This window comes from Haplochromis burtoni, unplaced genomic scaffold (genome assembly GCF_018398535.1).
Source record: "Haplochromis burtoni strain Fernald_Lab_line unplaced genomic scaffold, NCSU_Asbu1 Contig_352, whole genome shotgun sequence".
Classification (NCBI taxonomy): Eukaryota; Metazoa; Chordata; class Actinopteri; order Cichliformes; family Cichlidae; genus Haplochromis; species Haplochromis burtoni.
In genome coordinates this window covers 556473-565130 of record NW_024582713.1, presented here as the reverse complement: position 1 = coordinate 565130, position 8658 = coordinate 556473, and the positions used below count along the sequence as shown (strand labels likewise).

At 39.1% G+C, this 8658-nt stretch overlaps 1 protein-coding gene across 1 annotated transcript in view; it reads left to right on the top strand.

The window, feature by feature from the left end:
• The first annotated feature begins 2826 nt into the window (after positions 1 to 2826).
• plekhf2 (pleckstrin homology domain containing, family F (with FYVE domain) member 2) overlaps positions 2827 to 8658 on the top strand; it is a 35874-nt gene continuing 30042 nt past the window's right edge. The window contains exon 1 of the mRNA XM_042228801.1: positions 2827 to 3003. The gene's annotated coding sequence lies outside the window, so the exon portion shown is untranslated. The remainder of the gene's footprint in view (positions 3004 to 8658) is intronic.

The window sequence follows — 8658 nt, the reverse complement described above, 5'->3', positions numbered from 1 at the left end:
TAAGATGAAAATAAAGTTAGGTATACAGAGAAATGTCATTAAAATTGATTTAAAAGTTATGGAGAGCTAGATGTCATGTACTAATCTAAAATGAAATGTAAAAACAGCTGTATGCTACATGGTATAGCAAATGCAAATGCAATACTGTGAGAGACTGGGAATGAGGGGGACAGTTAATTACAGTATAATTAATCTTATGTGAAGCTAAAGCTAAGCTAAAGCAGACCACGTTTGGATCATTAGGATCCCAGTGATGATCAGATTGGGTTCACAGACACTCTCTAACAGCAGCCATTAAAGACAATCTTTAAGGACATTTACATTATTCATTCCATTTACCTGCAGGTGAAACTGGGGTCAAACGTCTAGCCAACAGGCGTAGGTGGTCATGAATAATCAAACTTTTGTTTCAATAGATTCCAAAAAAGCCTACTGCGGGACAGAAGTACATGCCACAGGCATTTGTTTTAAAGCATATGCAGTGTTTCACAGTTTCTTTCATTTTTGCCACATTTAGATTGAAAACTACCTACAGAGAAGGGTGAGACGCATTAAACAATCAGCTGGAAGGAAGGAAAAGTGACACAAGTTGATGTGTAATGAATAAAAAACTAGACCCAAAGAGAAAAGTTAAATCCTTTGATGATAAGATGGAGAAGAAAAGCCAAGTTAAACTGGCCACCTTTGCCCTACAAGTTCTCATAAGGGTGAGGTAATTGGAAGCTCCAGGTTTGCGGACAATTAAGTAGTGGAAAAGCTTCTTAAAGTCTGCGACCCCTGGGCCACCTCACCTGGCTGGTAATCTAGTGTTGAATGACAGTGGACATAATCTTAAAGCTGGTGTTATGAAAGCTTTGAAAGCTCATTTCGTTAGGTGAACCTAACTGGATAATGAATTTCTTTTTTTCACTCAGGAGTCACATGATTCAAACTGAGAACAACCCGGTTAGGTCACGGGTGATTAGCGTTGCTGTAACTGTTGTTCACTAATCTCGTCTGTTCTAGTGCCTCACTGAGCATCACGATCTATAAAGGTTTGTAATCACCTCAGTCAGAGCTCTATAGATAGACTCAAGAAGTGACTGTGATCAGTGAGTTTCCTGTTCCACTTAACGCCTTCTAATGTAAACTAGGAAAAAGATTATTTAGGACAAATATACATTATACACTGACCGGGCACAACATTATGACCACCTGCCTAATACTGTGTTGGTGCCGCTTTTGCTGCCACAACAGGCCCTGACCCTCGAAGGCATGGCCTCCACTAAAATCCTGAAGGTGTGCTGTGGTATCTGGCATCAAGATATTAGCAACAGATCCTGGAAGTCCTGTAAGTTGTGATGTGGGGCCTCCATGGATCGGACTTTTTTGTCCAGCACATCCCACAGATGCTTGATTGGATTAAGATCTGGGGAATTTGGAGGCCAAGTCAGCACCTCAATTACTATTTTATCATTCTTTATTTGGCTTTTAAGTTTGTGCTTTTTTCTCTTTTATATTTTTTCTTAGGGTGATGCAAAATGGCCTTGTAGCAGATTGGCCACCATGTAGTACCAGGGGTGAAATCTCAGTCCATAGCATTTCATTTTCTGGCTCTTCAAATACTAAAATAACTTTCATAATTTTCTGGTTTCTTATTAAAAACATAGATAACCTCCATTATTTTCATCAGGGAAACATTCATTTCTCTTCAGTGTATTTCCCCTTATTGATTGTGTTGATTTTCATTTACTTTTCTTCCTTGTTTTCCCTTCTTTCAACATCAGCCCCAACAAAATCCATCTTACTGATGCAAACTCCACTAGAATAAAAACCAAAATCAGCTTTGCACTTGCTGATTTGAACTTGCTCATTCCATCCATCTTTTGTCTGTTTGTAGGGAAAAATAATCTCCAAAGGTCCAAGTCTTTGTAAACATTCCACTCAGCAACACAAACTCAGACGCATAACCTTTGGAATTATTTATTAGAATTCATCTTTTTTAGCTGGAAGTTAATTAGTGCTAGTAAAATAAATTCAGACTCAGTTAGTATAACTTAAAGTTCAAAACATTGAAGTAAACACTTTGTTACCCATCTTTCTCATTGCTTTTCCCCCTGCAGTATTAGATATTTAAAGATGACAGTAATAAATAGTTGACATGTGAGCTTAGCAGCTTTCTCCAGAGATATTGTAGACCATCAAGCTTGTGTTAGCCTAAAATATCATACGAGCAAACAGCTAAAAGTCTGGGGGAAGCACCTAAGTAGTCATTGGGTTTGGACATACAAATAACAATTTTCAAGATCCCACTGTCGCTAAAGTGCTTGCTCAGAGACGGTTATATGATTGTTGGATTTTTCTCTGTATGTATAATTGTAGGGTCTACCTTACAACATAAAGCGTCTTGAGGCAACTGTTGTTGTGATTTGGCGCTGTATAAATAAAATTGAATTGAACTGAAGGGAATTGAAGTTTTATATCCTTGCTTTAACCTGATTCATATTTCACCTCTTTTCTTAGTTACATTTCATCTTTTGTTCGATTGTTTCACTGATTCCTGTCTTGCACCCTGTGGTTTTGGGGGTTACTTTACTAAGTAATATAAGTGTAAAAACTTATTATTTAAATAATTGTCAGTTGTTTACTGGACGAGACAAAAAATGTGAAGTTATAAACCTGGATTCCGCTAATGATGATGGGCATTTTGGCATTAAATTTGTGCCAGAATAAAAGATGTCATTCACATTTCAGCTTTGTTTGAAGTTTCTTACATGTTCGCAGGTCAGAGACCGCACGTTAGTTTTGTATTTACCGGCTGTCCAGCGCGCCCTGAACGCGGCGCGGCGCTGCCATGTTGTTGTTGTATTTTCTGGGCAGCGGCGGAGTTTCCAGCTGCTGTAGCTGTCTGCGGACGCGGTGGGTAGTTTCGGTGGGGGAGGCACTGCTTTAATCACTCTATTTGGATTACAACCGAGCTTCAAGTAACAGCAAAAGTTGCCGGACAACAGGAGCTGCCGTCGGGTATGTAGTTTTCCACGTTTTTAAACTTGACTCCGTTGGTGTCCTGTCACTCTTTGCTAAGGGGAGCTACGGCTTGCTCTGTGGTTTGCTTCTACTTTTTCCCATTCATGCTAACAGGCGGTAGCTTAGCGCAGTTGAGCAGCTATCTTTCTTTCCCCGGAGTTCCACACAGGGAGTTAAAATCGATAAGTTTTTTTGTAGTGTTAAAGTCGAAAAAGCGGAGTTGATTTTTGTTTGACACAAGCAGTAACAGGTGAACATTGTTTGGGAAGCTAACTTGGGAGCTAGCTGGCTAACGCTGCCAACTGACACCAGCTTGGAAAACTTACGGGGCAATAACTTGAAAAGTCACAGAAACTTCGTGTCGTATCGTGTTTAAGGTGTTTCAATGTAAAGAAAGAATAAACTGAGCGTGATGGTTTCAGTTTGCCTCACCAGCGGTGGCTTTTTGAGGACTGCGAGGAAAAGTTATTGCGGTTTATTTATTTTTAGCAAGTCAGGACAAGCTGAAAAGGGACAATTTATCAGCGTAGGGTAATATTAGCCTGATGCGTGGTTAAAGAAACTGACTTTTCCACCTAGTGTAAAGTTTAATATTTATTTGGACTAACTTCACCCACCTTTGCCTCACTGTGCAGGTAACCTACAATCAGTTAGAGGTCCAGGCTCTGTTATTACAGCTTTTGTGGAAGCGAATGTGCGAATCTGATTGCTGGTGAAACCTGTCTACCTCAAAATGGGAAGTCTGCAACGCCTTGCCTCTGCCTTAGTCAGGTTGCCCATTATTTTCACTTGACTTCTTCTTCCACTACACTGAGTCTTTGAACTTAAGGTTAGAGGACGATCACGTGTCTTCCCTGGCCAGTATTCGCGTTCTCTCCTGCAACTGATTAATTTTCAGTTAGAAGAAGATTTGTATTATTTTTAATTATAAAATCCCTAATTCGTGGTTTTAAGTTTTTCTTCTTTGTCCACTTTACAGTTTTAAGCTACCCCAAATAATTAGAATAACTCAAACAAAATAATTAAATAAATGACATCCACTTTCTGCTGCTTATCTGGGTACAAATCGGAGGGGCGGCAGAGATAACCAGACCTCACTATCCACATCAACTGCCCGTAGCTCTTCTGGTGTGACATGGAGACGTTCCCAAACCAGCTGAATGACATAATCTCTACAGCATGTACTAGACTTGTCCTTGGGTCCCCTCCCAGTCGGATGTTCCCAAAGCGCCACACATAGGAGGTATCTAGGAGGCATCCCAGTAACCTCAGCTGGCTCCTTTTGATATAGAGGAGCAGTGGTTGTAGGCCCCTCACCCCTCCTGTAAGGGAGAGCCCAGAGGACCCTATGGAGGAAATTAATTTCCACTGTTTATACCCACAGACTCATTCTTCCTATCACTTCCCAGATGTTGACAGCTGTGCCTTAACACTTAACTCTCTTTTCATCACAATTGAGTGGTACAATGTTTGTAACACTACCACTGCGTCTGTCGAACTCTCACTCCATTCTCCTCTCACTAGTGAACAAAACTGCGTTGGAATAGTCCTCCATTTGAGGCAGAAACTTGTTCCCATGTTGGGGAACAACATGGGAACTCCGGATTTGGATATGGCTGCAATACTGGTGCTTCGACAAATCACCCCAGTGTGAGACAGTGGTAATCACTTGATGTATCTGACAGGATCATCTGCAAAAAGCAGAGACATGATTCTTAGACTACCAAGCGTGAAACCCTCCGCCTCTTGGCTGAATGTGAAATTCTGTCTTTAAAAGTTATGAACAGAATCTATGACAAAGGGCACCTCTGGCAGAGTGCAACACCCACTGGGAATGAATGTGACTTATTGCTGCCAATGCTGACTAAGCTCTCACTTTGCATCTGCATGGACTGATTAGCCTGTAACAACATGCCTGGTACTTCTTAATTCTGAAGCACCCAAGGGATGTACGTGACACACCGAGACATGCATTCAAATGCCTTCTCAAAATCCTTTAGCCTAGTTGATCAAACTCCCACATGTACACTTGAACAAAAGAGTAAAGAGTATCCCCTTGTTCCCTCTTGCATTGTGGGTGTTACATTGTGACTAGATAGCTGTCGGTGTTGACTTTGGTGGCTGTCATCGCCCTGTTAGCAAACAGGATTACATTTTCCTTTGGCAAAGGCTTTTGCTTTTTAAAGAAAGTATTATTAAGTAGTATTAAACCACCCCACTGTCTTCACCTTTTCTCATTTGTCTCCCACACTTACAAAAATAATGCTGGAACAGCTGGTGGTTTAAATGTAGTAATTAACAAATCTTTTCAACTCTTAACTCATTCACTGCCATTGACGTCTATAGACGTCAATGGCAGTGAATGAGCAGTGGGGAGTTACCTGATTTGAAAATGGCTGGCAGTGAATGAGTTAAGCAAAGTACTATGTCATGGTTAACAAAATATTTTTGTTTTTTTGGACATATATTAATTTTTATTAAAAAAGGTATTTAGCTACAATTGTTCAACTTGAAATAAAACAGTGATTCTCTAAATCTAACTAAATAGCTCTGGGGAAACAAATACAGTCTGTAAGCAAACATCTGTTATGACTGAGTGTAAAGAGCAGGAAGAGATTTACATATTGATAAGGATGCTTTCTGAACTACTTTGCGGTGACAGGAACAGCTGGGCTTAATAAACTTACCTATATGGAGCGTTTTTGTAGCGATCACTTTTGGAATTTCTGTAGGAAGAAAGTTAAACAAAAAAAGCACCCTCACACTCTAATAATCCTGTTCTACTATAGGAAAAACTCTGCTGTATTGCATTGATAGACTGAGTATCTCTGTGGGAACAAAAGGTTAAAGGAAACTGTGGGCGAGAGAAGATCTTGTTATAAAAATGTGTTTTCTTTTAATCAGACGTTTCATTAACCCTTATAGCTGCGTAGGTTGGTAGTTATCTTATGTTCCAACATGACATGTCTTGTAGTCTAATGGTTGCATTTGGATAAAGTTACATTTTTGCTTAAAACTGTGTTTCACGGTTCTAGAGTTGACTGCCTCTTTGCCTAATTATTGGTGATAAATGTGTGAGATCTTTTTTTCATAATAAAACTGAAATGTCACCCACAGCTGAGTGTCAGGCCTTTCATAATTTAATGTGGTCTTCTTTTTTTAAGTTCACTAGTATTTCATACATTAAATGAGGTCAAGGTATATTTTCACTTGTCATGCTTTAGCCAAATGGCACCCAAAAGCCTAAGGGCCTACAATGTAGACTGATGTAAAGTAGAAGAAAGCAACAGATCTTCACTTTGAAGAGATTTTTGTATTTCCATAGATTTAGGTTATATTTCTAGGATAAAAATTAGACACTCACTGCCCCAAAAATACAGTTTTTAACATTCTCCCTTCTAAATATTTAAAATACCAACTATATTGTGTCAAGTATATAAAAGTTCCTTAAGAGCTTGTCCAAAAAACAGGTTAAAAATAGTAATTAACCTTAAATCTTTATAGTCAGCTGCCTCTCCAGTGAATCACAGTCCTTAGGTTTAGAACATGAAGTATTTCTCCACCTGCAGCCCCCTTGAAACCATAGACATTATAAAAATACGTACCTACCATGACACAGATTTAATGCATTTGGGATCTATTGGACCATAGGACAAGAGACACAAGCAGGTGAATGTTGAGCATCATACAAGCAACCTGTACAGAAGACCAGCTGTAGGGAAAGAACAAGACAGGAATATACTGGACTGATCTATAAGCAGCACTTTCACTATAAGAGTGAGGAGATCAACTCTAGTATCAACTAGTAATCCAGTAGTAATCTTCTAAATAGAGTCTCTATACAATAAACTCTTAACTTGTACCTAACCTTTTGAAACTGGGCAGCTTATTCAGCTTTAATACCAAAACTAGGGAAATAAAAGAACCCGGCATGCTTCTGAAGTGTCATGTGATTTTGGGAGTCTGTTACTGACTACTTCCTTAGATGGCTGAAAGTAGAACGCTGGGTGGGAAATTACCATCAGTCTTTATGTAATGAGAAAAATGGGACCTAATTAATGACTCCCTGGAAGAGAAATTGTGACTTTCCGTTTCTATTCCCCAAACAATGCACCTGGTAAATTGCAGCACCCTCCTCTTAGGAGGTAATCATCCATTTATTGTGATTTATCCAACGCTGCAGCTTTTAGATGATCTTCTAAATTTGCAAGTAGCAAATCAGTCAGCCAAGATATCTTCTTCCTTTTCGTGTTTGAATGTGGTTCAAACTAGTTCTTCCAGAACTCCTGGGCAATGTAAAGTACACTCAACTACCCGAGGAACCAGGAACCCCTTTACCCCTCATCTCACTTTCGAAGTAGTCAGATCTGGCTCTGAGTAATCCAATATCCTGCACATAATCCAACGTGTCAGTTATAAATGGATGCAGATAAGGACAGCGGGTCATTTCCTGACTGACACATCAAGGAGGTCACAGATAAACAAAAACAGATTATCTAAACAGTGAGTGCTTCGTTTACTGTTTGTGAGGATGAGTATCCTTTGGAATCTGTAGAAATCTGCACATGCAAAGCACAGTTTTAAAAATATACATTTTTAAGCACTTTCCTCCTGTATACTTTGTAGCACACAGACAAAATGGTGCAAAGATAGTAGGGAAGCGCATCATTTATGTGATTTGCAGACAGAAGTGCACAGCCAGCATGTTGTTAAGTCCTAACATTTCATCATAACGTTTTGTCTTTCAGGCTGTTAATGTGTAAAATTGGTGCACCTACCTCTTCTTTTCTGCACCATGGTCTCTCTATTTATCCCACTAAAACAAGAACAAAAATGAAGAAATGAGATAAATTAGCAAGCTTTAAATTAAAAGAGACAAAAATACGCTCTGTGTGGTTTTGTTTACGCTAGGCCATTTTAGCTGCTCGCCACAGCCCTGTTCATTTTAAGGAGTCCAGAGGTTTCTGTATGCACAGTCTCACGCTTGTTGTGTGTGATATATGCAGGGATGGTGATATGGCAAGATAGTGAGGGAAGTTAAGTTTAATATGAATTTAAAGAATGTAATATTGCTATTATGCATTAGTGGGAAGAAAAAAAACCCTAAATATTGTCATGACTGGCAGACTGTTGGCAATCACCAGCACAACCCTAATTTTCTTTAGTTATGGAGGATGTTTAATTGCATATTTAGGAGGGCTTACTAATATTAGTAATATGTTAGACCGCTTCTTGTAAGTGGTTTAGTTTGAGTTGTATAATGTGTGAAATGTGAGTTTTGTTGAATTCGAATAACAAATATGCTATAAGTTGAAAAGTTGCTGGGAATAGTTCCTCTGCCAAGACAGAACGAAGCTTTTTAATTACAGCTCCGTGGCTTTTTGTCCTCCTGCAAAAACTAATAGGCCAAATTATGTAAAACTTTCCTATATCTGCTCTCATTAAATATATATCTGCTCTCATTAAATCATGACATCACAACTGTCTGAAACCCAAGCTTTTGGGTCATAGATATTATGTAAGCATACACAGATCTCATTATTGTGAAATATATATATATACACACACACACACACACACACACACACACACACACACACAAGGGTCCGGGAGTGAAAGGGGGGAAAAGCAAAATTGATTTTGATTTTGATT